This window comes from Mercenaria mercenaria, chromosome 4 (genome assembly GCF_021730395.1).
Source record: "Mercenaria mercenaria strain notata chromosome 4, MADL_Memer_1, whole genome shotgun sequence".
NCBI lineage: Eukaryota > Metazoa > Mollusca > Bivalvia > Venerida > Veneridae > Mercenaria > Mercenaria mercenaria.
Genome location: NC_069364.1, coordinates 97,145,094 through 97,154,596, shown reverse-complemented (window position 1 = coordinate 97,154,596; position 9,503 = coordinate 97,145,094). Strand labels below are relative to the sequence as shown.

Below are 9,503 nucleotides of genomic sequence, written 5' to 3'. Positions count from 1 at the left end.
AGAAATATTGATCTGTCATCAGTGACTTGACTTTAAATTACGTATACACAACTGTTGGTAATCATATGTAAATTAGTTTAGCACCCGGTACACAAAGATTAAGAAAGTAGAAAAGACGCATGTAGATTATACAAGTAAGTAGAACAGACGCTTGTAGAATATATAAGAAAGTAGAATAGACGCATGTACATTATATAAGATAGTAGAATAGACGCACGTAGATTATATAAGAAAGTAGAATAGACGCATAAAGATTATTAAATAAGAAAGTAGAATAGACGCATGTAGATTATGTAAGAAGGTAGAATAGACGCATGTAGATGATACAACTAGCGTTTGTTATTACGTCAAGATCTCTCAAAATCAAATGAACTCAATTCAATATAAAATATTCAGAATAATGTTAGAATAAAAATGAAGAGCAATTTGAAAATTGACTGACGTGACACTCCTGCGTGTTTCCATTATGCAGTACAGGAAATGAATTCTTATTTACTATTTTATAGAAAAATATGTTGATATACACATAATGCGTTGCCTGTCATGAAACAATTGCGAAAACAGGATGTAATTTACTTATTTATAGCGTCAATCAGAGTGTTCCAATAAGATGTCCAGGAAATGGTACATTAGGTCAAGCGAATTATATATTATATAAAAGTGTGATGTATGATATATAAAGGACTCACAATCATTATAAATTCCACAAAACACAAAGTTTTACAGGAATACGCATTAAAGCCAAGGTAAGAAAATTTTCAATAATTATTTACAACGCACTTTGAAATATCCATAAGGTCGAAAAGTAGTTTTTCAAATATCATGCTTAGGGAAGTTTGTTTCTTTTCTAAGGGTTCAAAGTCGTTTTTCAACAGTATTTCAGTTATGTAACGCGGGCAGTTAACCTAACCGGTGATCCTGGATTCTGTACCAGTACAAACCTGTTCTCCACAAGTAACTGCCAACTTCCGCACATGAATCAGAGGTGGAGCTCGAATGATTTCGGACACAATGTCTTTTATCAAAACATCACATAATACACACGTCTCGCCCTGTGATTGAACTCACAGCCCCGCGATCCGTAGATCTGCGCTCTTCCTATTGAGCTAAGCGGGCGAGCTAAAAGAACTTTGTCATTGTTATTCAGGGTCACGCGGGCCAAAGGATAATGTGACGTCGCACTTACCGTGTCAGATATAATACTGGTTTAAAAATCATCGTAGTTTAGGACATTTAAAGTCTCTGGCTACAGATATGAATCGTTTTAATTTAGATTAGAAATTAATGGAACTGTGTTTATGAATCCGGTCTTACTCTTGATAGTTTGTAGGGTACATGAAAAAAATATAATACGGGACAATTATAATAAGCTGTTAAGCAACTTTAGTAATTTGGTGAACCATTTAAATATCATTCTCAAAGAAAATTCATACAAAATTAAACTCTGAGACGATATATGAAAAAGTGAAAGCACTGGAAAATATAATTTTCCCATTTCAAAAATAAATTGTTCATAGCATTTTCTTCTTTCATTTACAGGTGAATCAAAGGTCAGAAGATTTGAAATTAGAATCGACTAAAAAAGAGAGTGAATATGGCTATAAGATTGATTTATCTACTATTGACAGCAATACTTATGAGCGAGTTTGTTTTAGTAACTAGTCAATTATGTGAACGTCGAGGATACCGATGCATCAATAATGGGTGTACAAGGAGACCCAGTTTTAGCTGTGTACGAATAGGCAGAACGTGTCGATGCCGTAGTCCTTACATTATAGGAAATCCCGCACCTTCTCTACCAGATCAGTCGAACAATACAGCTTTAGAGACCGATTTAAGTTAAGAACGACAAATATGTTCCCATGCAACTATAAGGAGAGACTGATTACATTTAGATGTGCTTGCGCATAGGATATAGCTGCAGGAATAATAAATAGAATTTCCAAAAAATATTGACCGAGATTTGCTTGCGCATAGGATATAGCTGCAGGAATAATTAATAGAATTTACAAAAAAAATGACCGAGATGTGCTTGCGCATAGGATATAGCTGCAGGAATAATTAATAGAATTTACAAAAAAAATTGACCGAGATGTGTAGATAATGTTTAAGTAAATGCTGTGAAAATATGTGGTGTAAAATGCCGATGACAGAACTGGAACTAATCCTTTTGCAACACAAATTATGATTGGACATAAATGGCGGCTATAAGTTTGTATTTAAAACTATCCGGATGCAATAGCTGGCTTTATTTAACAAAACGATTGTTGTCAATTAAGGAAAATTAAAAAAGAAAACATGTTTGTTGCTAATTCTATTTACATGAAAAGCTTTTCTCAATGTTAATACAAGTGTATAATACAGGAGAATAAATTCAAACCTACGTTACATGTAAGAGTTATTGAACTTGACCCATTGAGGCTGGTTTTTGACCTAGAAAAAAAGGAAAATAAGTGTAAAAGCTATATACCTTTATAGGTGGTCAATCACATTCGAGCAACAGTTTGATATATTTTTAATTTTATATATTCTGTAAGGAAAAGACAGACCCATTACATAGAGTTAGATTCATACTCAAAATGTATATTGTATTAATTTTCATGAAGTTTTGTAATTACTTTCCTTTTATATAAAATTATTCAAAAAGTGGAGTATTCCTTTAGATTTCAATATAATTTTGGTTGCGCAAGCAAGATAGGCGAAGGGAGGCAATTATTATTTTATAAACTTAAATTTCTAATGAGTTTCAGCAAAATATATACTTGTCAATACAAATATTTGACAAATTAAATACAGTAGTGCTTATATGTATATTATTTCTAAGGCACAATATATTTATTAAATTTATACTTTTGCTTAAATAGCGCTATCATGGTTTGGGCAACCAGGATAGGAAAATCAATTTTTTACAATTTTAAGATACTTCCATTGAAAATCTAACATATATTAAAAATCAGTGAACATATATAAGTGTACATGCTTAGCTTTTACAGATTTTAAGAAATTCATTAGTTGTCCAAAATCTTATAAAACACCTTTAAATGATAGCTTTATAACTTTAACCAAGGTGTGACGCCGACGCCATGATGAGTAGAATAGCCTGGACTATTCTTCGAAGAGTCGAGTTAATAAAGGTGTTGATCTTAACCTAATCATGTATTTTACACTAGGTGGGTTGGTAGGTAGGTAGGTAAGTACGTGATTATATATTTTTCTAACTAAGATTGGTATTTTAATCGGTTTGAACTGTAACGTAATTAGAACACATTTAGCTCATAAGCATATGTCTCGTTGACTATAACTCGTTTTCAAGTTATAGTCATTTACATTTTAAACGTATCTTCTGGTATTACCTCCAAATAAGTTGTCTGATTAAGAAGATATTTACAGCTCAATTCAATATGTGTAATCTTATTCTAACATTTCATCAAATGTGTATTCGACATTAAGTAACTACAGTGAATAGAGATAGACCCTAGAATTTTCAATGATAGTAATACATTAAATAAAGTCTAGAAATTGAGTTCCAAGTCCTTGAAATAACCAAAAATGATTTCACAAATGTGAAATTTATTATAGTTTTGTTAATATCAATAACAGAAGTTTTAATTTATTGGTGGGTGCTAGGGTATTTATATATATATATACAGTCAACCCCGGCTGCAGAACCTCCCTTCGGGACTGAAAAATGCCGGTATTTGTGAAAACATATATTTTCTCAGACAGGTGACGTGTGACCTAGTAAGCAGGTTATTTTTTTTTGGGAGGCTGTCTACAGTACGGGTCTGACTGCATAAGGGGGTTCATCGGTTCTAAGACAAAGGTGAATGTACCAAGTAATATAGCAAAACAAAACAAAATTATTTGGGATAAGGCCGTGACTTTATTGTAAATTTTCAAATGAAAATTATGGCATATTGTAAATTATAGCATGGTATATATGAAAAATGATGAGAAAATATGAAAGACAAAGCTCCAGTTAAAATGCCTGGAAGCAACATAGCAGCGCGAAGGTGCAGAAACTATGAAAATAAGCGCAGAAACATACCAGACCTAATAGGAAATTGTAGGTTTTTAGTACTTCGCACTAATGCGAAACGAGGCAAAGATGCTCTCACGATCTCTATAAACATGAGATGATATATCAACAAAAATATTCTTCTAGATTAAGTAAATGCTAAATGAAACATAACACCAAGATCAAAATAAAAATCTGATGTAAGTCAAGAAAGTCTTCAGCAACAACGCACAAAATATTAAAAATATTGAAAAATTGTTTCAATGTAATATATAAACAAACGGACGGTTTGCGAGGGAATGGTTATAGCAATCTATGCTACAATAATAATATAATCCATCCAAGCGATTGACTGAGCTAACCAGCAGATGGAAACGTAAGAAAACAGGGGTGATTTACATGTCTGTTTCAACATAATCCATGTGTTAGAGGTTTGTAGAAAAAGTGATCCAAAAATTTTATAAAATTATGTACGGACCTACACGTACTATAACAAATGCAACTTTCGACTGATCACTAATAATCGTAGGGGCCGATAAGTTGAATAACCCTGTTTATATAAGACACAGTCAATCCAGGACCGGGTGAATGGCCGACCACATGGTACAAGGCCCCCTCTAACGGTTAAAGAGCGCCCCCCCAATAACACCAATATAAGAGATGACCAACCGAGCGCGAGGTTGCAGATACGAGAAGGTCAACCTAGACAAGTGAGCTTTTATTTTGATACTGCCGTAGTATACAAGAAAAAAATGTTTTGTGGATCACTAATATTGCTCACAACACAGACAAAAATTAAAATGAAATTAGAATTGACTTGAGCCAAACATTTTAATAAAGAAGACTTTCTTTACTGTACACCAAATAAAGATTACAATTTGTAAGCGCCATTTAAGTCACGACAATAAAATAATTCTAAATTGATGAAATCAGATCAATGCAAAAAATGTAAGTTCACTAATAAAATCAAGTTTATATACGCATACACGCCTTATTTCTTTCCTTTACTATATAACTAATACCAAACAAACAACTTAAACTGGTTTCAAAGATGGTGGTTAACTACTGTTCATATAACAATCAATATCCCAATAACACAATGCATCAATAGAACGCCTTCGAAATATATATAGACAGAAATATCATAATTCTTTCCAAATATGCATGTACTTAGCAATCAATATGCCGAAAGAAACAAAAAAATATACCAGACTATTTATGAACATATGCATAAGACAGAATACAGAATGGACAATTCATATGTAATATGACAAATATTTGTTCATGTTATCTTAATCTTTACGCTTTTTTATATTATAATTATTATTGTTTTGTTTTAATTTCATCTAAAACTACCCAGAAAGACAGGTTAATCGTATGCTGCGAGCCGGCTGCCCCAACCCTAACTCTTTTCAAATTTTTTATGATATTTTTATATAAGAGGGGGAGGTAGGGGAGAATCGGGGCTCTGACCAGCGAAAAGGCTCTCTCCACCCCTGCTTCCGAGTATTTACTATCATCAATGTTTTAGTAGATAAAATAAATGTGCCAAACAGAACAAAACAACACGAAAAATTGGGGTAATGTTCATGAGCTGTCATCAAATTATAAATCGATGTACAAACGATGTCCTACAAAAATATTTCAATTATGTTTGTTTGTTGTTGTTTTTTACAGAATAAATGACATTAAGACCATCTCCTCATATTTCTGCAAATACAATGCCAGAATTTGGCGAAACCTGCAGCTATCGCTTTGTGTAGTAAACCCGCACTAATACATGTATATTCGTGCTTAAATTCAAAACAAATTTAACAGAAAACAACAAACAAAGTACCAAAAAGAAAAAGATAGTAACATTCGGAATGTTTATAAATGAATACATGCAGTTAAAAATCAAGCGGTTTTATTCAACCGTATTGTTCCATGATGATTAAATGTACCAACAGAAGCATACTAGCAAAATTGAGTTTTACACACACACTGTAAAGAGTTTGTTCTCTAATATACCCTAGATTACAGAAGGCGTGACATTTTTTGGGCAGTAGTACATTTTTTGGCAGGGTTTAGCAGTATGATTCACCATTGTGACCCTGAAACAGATTAAACTTGACGGCAGAAATATGTTAAAAAAAAACAAAGTTACTGTAATGGGAAGGGTGGGAGGGAATTTTTGTAAACGATCTGTCCTCTACGGATTTCCGATAAAGAATGTTTCTTGTCACTGCCCCTAAATTTGCCCATGAAAATCCCGTGGGATTAAAACTTGTCAGACTAGTATTTGAACCGATACGACTATAAATACAAATACAGGTGCAGATTAGCAGTGAGGTGTTATGTTAGACAAGACGATACCCACCAAAATTAAAAACAATTTATTTCATAAGAGAAAAATAAATTTACTTAATTTTTTTGGTGGGTGCTAGGGTATTTATATATATATATACAGTTTAACCCGGCTGCAGAACCTCCCTTCGGGACTGAAAATGCCGGTTATTGTGAAACATATATTTTCTCAAGACAGGTGACGTGTGACCATAGTAAGCAGGTTATATTTTTTGGAGGCTGTCTACAGTCGGGTCTGACTGCATAAGGGAGTTTCTCGGTTCTAAGACAAAGGTGAATGTACCAAGTAATATAGCAAAAACAAAACAAAATTTTGTGGGATAAGGCCGTGACTTTATTGTAAATTTTCAAATGAAAATTATGGCATATTGTAAATATATAGCATGGTATATATGAAAATGATGAGAAAAAATGAAAGACAAAGCTCCCGCCAAAATGCCTGGAAGCAACATAGCAGCGCGAAGGTGCAGAAAAAATATTTAAAAATAAGCGCAGAAAAATACCAGACCTAATAGGAAATTGTAGGGTTTTAGTACTTCGCACTAATGCGAACGAGGCAAAGATGCTCTCACCGATCTCTATGACAATAAGTGATAACTATAGATTTAACGTATGTAAAGCATTTTAGATCTTAGTACTAATAAGATTTACAATATGCCATACCGAAAGCCATTACGTGTATTGAGGGCCACTCAACATTTTATGGGAAAAAAAAATTCGCCAAAAACGAGGTATGCAGTGAATACACGTTTATCAATAGGTACAGAAAGGGCATTGACAAACAGTTAAAGTCTAGAGCTAGAATTACCTTTTTGCTTTGTACCTTAATTTTTTAAAATGTATCAAAAACTATGAAACTCGCTGCATTTTTACATATTGTATATCTTTAAATGTTTTCAATTCATTCAGGTACATGTACATATATTCCCAATAGTTTTGATTACTATAAGCCAGGGTCATCATGAAACCTTTTGCTGAGGTTTCAGTCAAAATGTATTATCTATTTATTTTGAACGAACATCAGACGAACGGACGGACGGCGGACGAATATGAACCAATAGCCATAAGACTTTCAATAGAGAGTCCCACTGCCACTGACTTGTTACGTCATAAACAGAATATGCTTGAACAGTTTCCTGTGACGTCGTCTTTGCATTCATATTATTGAAATTATTATTCATTTTCATTATTGTTATATAAATTATATTATTATTATTAACATTATTTCATAATTTATTCAATTCTGTTTTACACCTATTTTCGATATTTTTTGATTATTTCGTTTTCCCTATCAATGCATTTTTATAACTTATTTTTTACATGCAGGCAGTTAAGTAATGCATGCAACGGACCTAGATAAATCGGATCTAATAAAATTAACCAGGTACAGTAGTTACCTTTCAACACGAGGTGTCCCAATAGCTGCCCATCCCGACCATGCCCCGCCGCTTCTATAGCTAAACTGTTTAAAGCATTAGGAGATAGCCGGTTGACGACATTAGATTTCTGCAGCCCCCTTTTACCAGAGGGCGACCGTGTTAATGCTGGTGTTACAGTTGCTGACGTAATGGATTTTCCGCAACAAAGCGTACAGGCTAGAACTGCGTCTAAAATAATGTGTATGCATTTCATTAGCGTGTAACAAAATTGATAACCCAAATCCGTATTTTAGTCATTAAGAAATACATTTAAAGCTGAATATTGTTCAAAATATAACAATAATCTGTATTAATTTAATATATAAGTCCTTGTATATGATAATCTTTTGCAGAACGGAACCATGCAAAGTATTAGCAGATTCGGTTCGATTAACTTGGTTCATGGGAAATCACTCGTGGCACTCCCAAGTATAGTGTGGCTTATTCCATTTAGTCAGAATGTTTGTGTTTTTATTTCTATAGCACCCTTCTCCATAAGTTTCGTTGTTTAGCTGGATTTTATTCTTCTGTAAAATGCTCCCAGAAACAGTAACCAGACTTAAGTTTGAAAAGCACATCTTACCTTACTTCGAACATGTCCGCATTATATTGTTTAACAGTTCTGAAAAAGCTTTGTAATTTCATTACAATGGGAAATTTAAAAATATATCTATAAATCCGTGAAAATTTTTTGATTATTTTAAAAATGACGCTTTCGTGCTTTAAGAAATATTTCTACGACTTAGAATTGTGACAGTATGTTATTAATTTTCATAAGCATCACTTACCATTTACTGTTATACATTACAACAGCTTTCGATATCTAACAAACAGCAGCTAACAAATATGTTACATTATGAAAACATCCAATATACACGTATCTTTCTTGTCAGCTGTTAATGTTTCATGCCATGGTACGAACCCAAATGGAACGCTCTCTTGCCAGTATAGCTAATCAAGTTAATATAGCCAATTTCGTTCCTGGACACGTAAAAAGCGTAAGCTTACATTACCTTTACATACCAATTTTCCTATGTGCAGTCTCTACGAACACTTCAACCATCTGACTGAAAAACTGTTGAAAACGGCATGGAACCAATTAATTGTATGTCGCTCCTTTTTCATCGGATCTGTTAAGCTGTACTAGACTATGCAGCATGCTTTTTATCATTTGAAGCAAGATATTTAAAGTAGAATTTTGACAATTGGTAAAAAACAACCAAATGTATATTTCTATTTGATTTAAAAGACATAATATTTGTATTTTTTTTTTTTTTTTTTTTAAATTATATTAGGCTACAAAGCAAAATTCTTTGATTAATCCCAGCGATACTGAATCATGTTACAAAATATTTCCGCAACAATGTACGTTAGAAATGCATAAACCTCAATGCACCTCGGGTGAAACCAGTACATGCATATTGTACATATGATTAAAGTCCATAAATAATAATGACCGAGAATAATGTTTCAGGAAACTAATCGTACTGCATTTTTTGCGGGATGTACATGCAAACAAAAAAAAAAAAAACGCTCGACCAAAACCCGTGTTTTGTCAGCTCACTATGTCTGTTAATTTTTACTAAAAATTCACTTCAGGACTGATTTCAGTCAGTGATTGAATAAAACCCAAATTTAAACCCGTATCTTGCTGATTGTACGATGAACACGTGTCTCCATTACTTTTCCAGAGGACATATTCAAATGCCGTAAAAAACAGA

The 9,503-nt window shown here is 33.1% G+C and overlaps 1 long non-coding RNA gene across 1 annotated transcript; it reads left to right on the top strand.

Moving 5' to 3' along the window:
• Positions 1-414: 414 nt before the first annotated feature.
• Positions 415-2,385, top strand: LOC123552506 (uncharacterized). Its single transcript, XR_006686623.2, has 2 exons — positions 415-746; positions 1,540-2,385. It is a non-coding gene; the product is annotated as an uncharacterized LOC123552506 (long non-coding RNA).
• Positions 2,386-9,503: the final 7,118 nt, after the last annotated feature.